The following is a 6391-nucleotide window of genomic DNA, read 5'->3' as shown; positions in this document are numbered from 1 at the left end:
GTTATTGGTATATGTTCCAAAATAATAGGAAACTCCTAAAATTCTGATATGAGTTAGTGTATGTTATCACTAATTATAATTGTTATGTTAAATTATTGTATGCCACAGAGGTAACAAATTTTCTTGTCAATTGTGTCTTTGACTATGGCTGCCCTAAAACTTTGTCATCCATGGACAATTGTTTTGTTCCTCTTTTGAAGGTAGTTTTATAATCAGTTCTCTTAACATGTGTTCTTGAATGCAGTTTTCTGATAACTTTGGAGATTGTGACATCAGAAAAGAGGAAAAACTTTCAGGACTCATGGAGAGCTGAAATGTTCACGGATATCAAGCAGAACAGAAATTAACTGCATGTACTGCACCAATAGAAGACTGAAGTAATCTTTTTGGCTTTTTACACAAAATATTGCTGATCCTTTGTTTTGTTTTTCAGAGTCAAGGAAACTTTTCTTTTGAGCTATTGACAGCTTTTAACAAGTATACTCCTATGAACAAAATTTGGGACTTATTTGTTTCTCTCTACCTGATTTCTCTAAAATTTGGAAACTATTTGTGAGTATTCATGACTTATGGCAATATAGTTATTTGCATAAGTGAAATAAGAATCTGTTTTTATTTGTAACAGGACACAATTGGAGAAACTGGTTATTTTACTGAGTCTTTGGCTGGAATGGTGTACTTTCCTTTAAGGTATTAAACTTGATTCATAGAGCCAATAAAGACCCCTTGGGGAAACTGGCCTCATACCTTGTCTGCACAGTCCCTGAACAATGTTCCTGATCTGTGGTAAGTAAAGAATGTCACTTTCTGACAGGCCCAAGAGCCCTAAGTTATCTTGGGACTCAAAAGGAGAATGATTCACCCAACTCATAGGTATTTGATGGTACAAATCTATGGCTGGGCTGGGCTTTAAAAAAGCCTTATCTGAGATTCCTTCTATGGAAGAAGTCCACCAAAGTTAATTTTAAAAGCCTATGTGAAAAATAATTATTCTTGCTTCACTTCATACAAATAATCTGGCCAAGTATAATAAAGCAAATTGGTTCCTCCGTGATTTGTCTTTAGTAAAAATGGGAAACTAGAGAGAGAAAAAATATGTTTCAAAAACTATAGTATACCTGTTGTTAGATTTTAGTCTTGCCTAATGTTTTCTATTTTATTATTTTCTACAGTTTAGACTGAATTCTAATTTTTCCTGGCTACAAGTCTCCAAAATAATGTTTTCAAGGTTTTCCTTCTTTTCCTTCCCCTCACCCCATTTTTCCTAATTTGAAATAATTGAAAACTAAGCTATACTTTCTAAAGTCCTGCAGACTGAATCTGAACAACTTAAACTTCAGAAGAAAATAACAGCAACCTGTTTATGTACATAAGCCACTTTCATACCTACCTGCTGATGTATGGACTTCAAAGTAATGTGGTCTATATAGATTTTCCAGGATTGCTCTCTTGTTTGTTGTTGTTTTCTCCCTTCCTCCTACTATTTTCTCTTCAAAGGAGATTTCTCAACCTGCTAAAAATGAGCTTTCCTAATAACTCAGGACCTACCCCTGTAGGAATAAACTATCTAGCCATGAGAGCAGAGACTCATTTTCTTCTAAAATGCTTTCTTCAAAAGATTTTTTAAAAGAAAATGGAAGAAGCGTGAAAGGAAAATAAATCTTGGAGTCCCAACATCACTAAGCTAAAAGGAAAAGTCAAGCTGGGAACTGTTTAGGGCAAACCTGCCTCCCATTCTATTCAAAGTCACCCCTGTGCTCACTGAGATAAATGCATATTTGATTGCCTCCTTTGGAAAGGCTAATCAGAAACTCAAAAGAATGCAACCGTTTATCTCTCACCTACATATGACCTGGAAGCCCCCTCCCTGCTTAAGTTGTTGTGCCTTTCTGGACATAACCAATGTACATCTTACATATATTGATTGATGTCTCATGTCTCCCTTAAATGTATAAAAACAAGCTTTGCCCTAACCACTTTGGGCACATATTGTCAGGACCACCTGAGGCTGTGTCATGGGTACACATCTCAACCTTGGCAAAATAAACTTTCTAAGTTAACTGAGACCTGTCTCAGATATTTTTGAGTTCACATACTCATCCAGCCCTGGTGTACCCTCTGAAGTATGTTATACCAGTGCATGAGAAACTAGTTATATACTTGTACCAATATTAGCATTAAACTACAGAGTACTTAGTACTCCTGTCTACATTTCTTAAAAATTCAGTTTTAACAAATGAAAACTCAGATTTCTTAGAAGCTTTGTTACTACCAGACAGGAAATGTGACATACCATGTATTAGTGCTGAGGGAGAATCCCAACTCTAGTCCCTCCTAGCTCTATAATCCTAGGCAAACTACTCTGCTTCAATTTCATCATCTGTGTAATTGGGAGTGAGGAGAAGCAATAAGTTGCTGAGCGATTGTGAAGATCAAAAGTAACATATATGGAGCATCTGGCACATATTAGGAGCTTAATAAATTGGTACTTCTTTCGCATCCATCAAGGAAAGGTAGGAATTTCAGGAGACACAACACTGCTAGACTGCAACAAGTAGCAGTGAGCTTGGAAAACGCTAGCCGTGGATGCTTTTGCTGCTACAAAGGTAACAGGTCTCACACTTTTCCAGAAAGACCCTCCCCTCTTACTCAAAAGCCCAGCACTTGTGAAAGCTGGGGTTAACAGCTTTCATGTGGCCACCAAAAGCCACCTCGCTGGCACTTTAATTTTTAAAGTTTTGTGACTGCTACCAGTGTTTTTTCTGCAAGTATCATTCACACAAACCTTCGCTGGCTCTTCTGCCTTCTTCCTTTCCAAGCAGAAACCTGAATTAAATAGAAAACAGCAGCAGCAACATCCATAGCCTTGGGTAGGGGCGTTGTGGAGTCATGCTTCAAGGCTGGCAGGCCCCAGCTGTCAAGGAAAGGTAGGCAAGTGAGTTCCTCATCAGATGTTGCTGTGAAAGCTCATTTGGTGTGGGCAGCTCTGCCCTGGCACAGCCAAACCGTCATCCTTCAGAGGAGTGTTCTGCCAAGGGGATGGGCACCAGATAAGTAGGTTGCTCTGTTTTTCTTTGATCTGGAGAAGGAAGGGGAATTAAGACATTATTCAATATCTGTTATGATCAGAAACTCTTGTATTAATTCCTCCCCACAAACTGAGTAAAGCAGAGCTTTCCAGTGTGCCCAGAACATCAATGTGCCCTGTAGAGTTACCAAGTGCCAAAATGCCAATTGCCCTCAGCCTTTGTGAAAGCAAAGCAGGACTTCATTCAGGTGATTAGAGCTCCCTGATCTGGTCACCTCTCACTGTAGGTGGCAACATCCTTTGCAGTAAAAATATTCTCATTTTCAAAGTATATAATATTATGAAAAAGTTTGGGAAAGGCTACTATAAGGTATCACCTTGGTTTACAGAGGAGGAAGTTGAAGCTCACAGATTAGGAAGCACACCCAAAGATCACACTTGCAAACAGCAGAACAGGCATTTGATTCAAAGTCCAAGTTCATTCCACTTTCCTCACATCGCTCAAAACAATACCAAACCATACAATAACACCTGAAATCTGAGTAGACCTTTTTGGTTTTGGAAGTGCTATGACAGAAGAAAGGAAGACATAAGAGGTGATAGAACAAACACTTCTCATATACCTACAATGTACTTCGTGCTTTACATTAAGAGTCTTGTCTTTTTAACAGTTTTAATTTGTTTTGCATAAACTTATAGTAGATAAACATATAAACTTATGGTACTTTTTGACAAATTTAATTTGCTCTTTCATAATTTTCTCTCTATGCCCCACTACTTTTTTCCTATTTGTTTATGTTTGTATATTTAGGGGGTACAAGTGCCACTTTCTTACATGCATATGATGCACTGTGGGCTTCTAGCATACCCATCACCTGCATGGTGAACGCTGTATTCAACAGGTAATTTTTCAACCTTCACCCCTCTCCCTATTCTCCCACCTTTTATAGTCCCCAGTGTTTATTATTCCACTCTTGTCCTCCACTCCTTCTAAGAACTGATTCAGTTCTTAGAGAAACATTTAATGATAGAAACTGGACTTAATCCTATTTCTTTTGACTGCAAATTCTGGACGCTCCTTGCCCCAAGAGCAATGGTATAATTAATTCAAAAGAGATTTTCAACATAAAGGAGTCGTATTTACTGGGCCAAGACTGTACAAAATAAACTCTTAAATTTGATGCTATTTTTAGGTTTTATAATACATTTCTATTTCTCTCTCTATACCCTTTGATTTCCTAGTTCATAATTTTTGGGTTTCAGAATAATATCTATGTCATGTGCTGATGGAGGAAGACAGAGTAAGACCAAAAGGCAGATTGGTTAGGAGTTGAATCACCAATCACTTGAAGTAGAGGCTTGAGAGATTAAAGTAACTTGAGAATTAGTATAGCGAGAAGACTCCCAAGTGATGATTTCTTTTTAAAGGAAATTGTCTTTAAATACAATCCTTAAAGTAAATCCATGGAAATAAAACAGTATCATTTTATAATATAATTCACCAAAATTCATGGTATCAAAGATGAAAATTCTCTGTCTAGAGATGTCTCTCAAGCACACAACAAAACCATTTTGTCCTGTCCAGGAAAAGCCAATGTAACTTTTGTGAGAGATCATGAACATTTCCATGTCCAGGCAACTAATCACTGCTTATGCTGTGTTCAGTGAGGTCAGGGGCACAATCCTGTAGTTGTAGGCATTTGTGATGGGGAAATCTGGTAGTTTTTCTGAGTCATAATTTGATTGCCATGGTGATGGCAATAGCTGAAACCTTGACTGTGAGAATTTGTCCTTGAAGATAAATTATTATGGAGATTACATCTGGTACTATTTTCTTTTTTCATGATGCAAAACAAATAACTAAGAACATGGTCAAACCCTGTCTTTACTAAAAATACAAAACCAAAAAACTAGCTGGGCATGGTGGTGCAGACCTGTAATCCCAGCTTCTCAGGAGGCTGAGGCAGAAGAATTACTTGAACCTGGGAGGCGGAGGTTGCAGTGAGCCAAGATCGTGCCACTCCACTCCAGCCTGGGCAACAGAGCGAGACTGTCTCAAAAAAAAAAAGAAAAAAAGAAATATTTCACAGTTGTCTTTTAATGTTTAATAACTTGGATTATATATATATATATATGTTCATAAACCTGCTGTCAAGTTAGTACCAGTGTTGATCTGGGTTGCAAGGAACTTAGTTTGAAAGTTTGGATTTGGATAATATGTAAAGTGCCACAGTTAAGTAACTAAGACAATTATCTGTCAGATTAAATTTGTATTTGTTTATTTAACAAATACTAGGCACCCACTCTGTATGGGCCCTGTTTTCGGTGCTGGGGATATTGGGTGAATGAGAAAGGCAGCATTTCTGCTGTCATGAAGCTTTCCTTCTAGAAAGAGAAGACGGAAAATAAACACAATACATTGGATCACTTTAGGTGCCATTTTGAAATAATAGAGAGCACCTGTTGTTATGAATGTGTCAGACTGTCTTCTAGTTAGTTTTGCTAATAATTTACTTACAGGTGCAGTGACTCTGCAGGTCCAAAGAGCTGCCAGCTCTTAGAGAATTTTCCTTTGCTCCTGCTGAAGATAAAATTGGACAGTTATAGTAGAGAATTTTTTTCTCTCATTTCCCTTCGAGTAGGGCATGCAGCTTCCTTCTTAAATATGGAGTGGGTTAATCAGCATGAATTGTAATTGAAAGACTGATGCTTTAGTTCCCTTTGAGAGTCCCTAGTTTCTGTTATGAATCTATAGATCCTTAGAAACATAGTATTTAACCAATGCCTAAAGCCTGAAGGGTTTATGAGAGATTTATGAGATTTACTCAGTACACCAAAATAGTGTCATAATGTTAAAGAAATTTGACTGATATTTTAAATTGACTTACCATGTTGTTATGTGGTGAAGGTTTTTATTTTTTTCAGAATTTACTTGGAATAAAAACAATAATGAGTGGCAATGCCTTTGATAGTATTACACCACAATCTTCAGGAAGACCATGCTGATATGAAGTTCCAGGCACAGGATGATAGAAAACATAGAGAATGTAAAACAAGAGGAAAAGTACAAGTAGTCATGTTTTCAGAAATCTGGTACATTTGATGATGTCAAATATATAAGAAATAAATAATTCATATTAGTATATTACACTCAAAGTTGCTTATAAATCCTTTTTTTTTTTTCCCTTATAAGAAAATAACATAAATTTTGCTTAAAGACAGACTCCTCAACAAGGTTTTGTTCTCTTTTATCCATTCTTATATTTTCTAGATGTAGAAAGGAGGTTCAGAGTCATTACATTTTAACTACAGTAATATGTTTTGGGGTTTCCAAGTTTTTTTTTTTTTTTTTTTTTTTTTTTT

The 6391-nt window shown here is 36.8% G+C and overlaps 1 long non-coding RNA gene across 1 annotated transcript in view; it reads right to left on the bottom strand.

Annotated features, from left to right (window-relative positions):
• Positions 1-594: 594 nt before the first annotated feature.
• Positions 595-6391, bottom strand: part of LOC108530195 (uncharacterized) — an 8061-nt gene continuing 2264 nt past the window's right edge. The window contains exons 2-3 of the long non-coding RNA XR_001885775.1: positions 3406-3528; positions 595-3079 (exon numbers count right to left, since the gene is read on the bottom strand). This is a non-coding gene — a long non-coding RNA (uncharacterized LOC108530195). The remainder of the gene's footprint in view (positions 3080-3405; positions 3529-6391) is intronic.

This window comes from Rhinopithecus bieti, unplaced genomic scaffold (assembly GCF_001698545.2).
Source record: "Rhinopithecus bieti isolate Rb0 unplaced genomic scaffold, ASM169854v2 scaffold_1304, whole genome shotgun sequence".
Taxonomy (NCBI): Eukaryota; Metazoa; Chordata; class Mammalia; order Primates; family Cercopithecidae; genus Rhinopithecus; species Rhinopithecus bieti.
The sequence above is the reverse complement of the archived record's forward strand: the minus strand, read 5'-3'. Positions and strand labels throughout refer to the sequence as shown.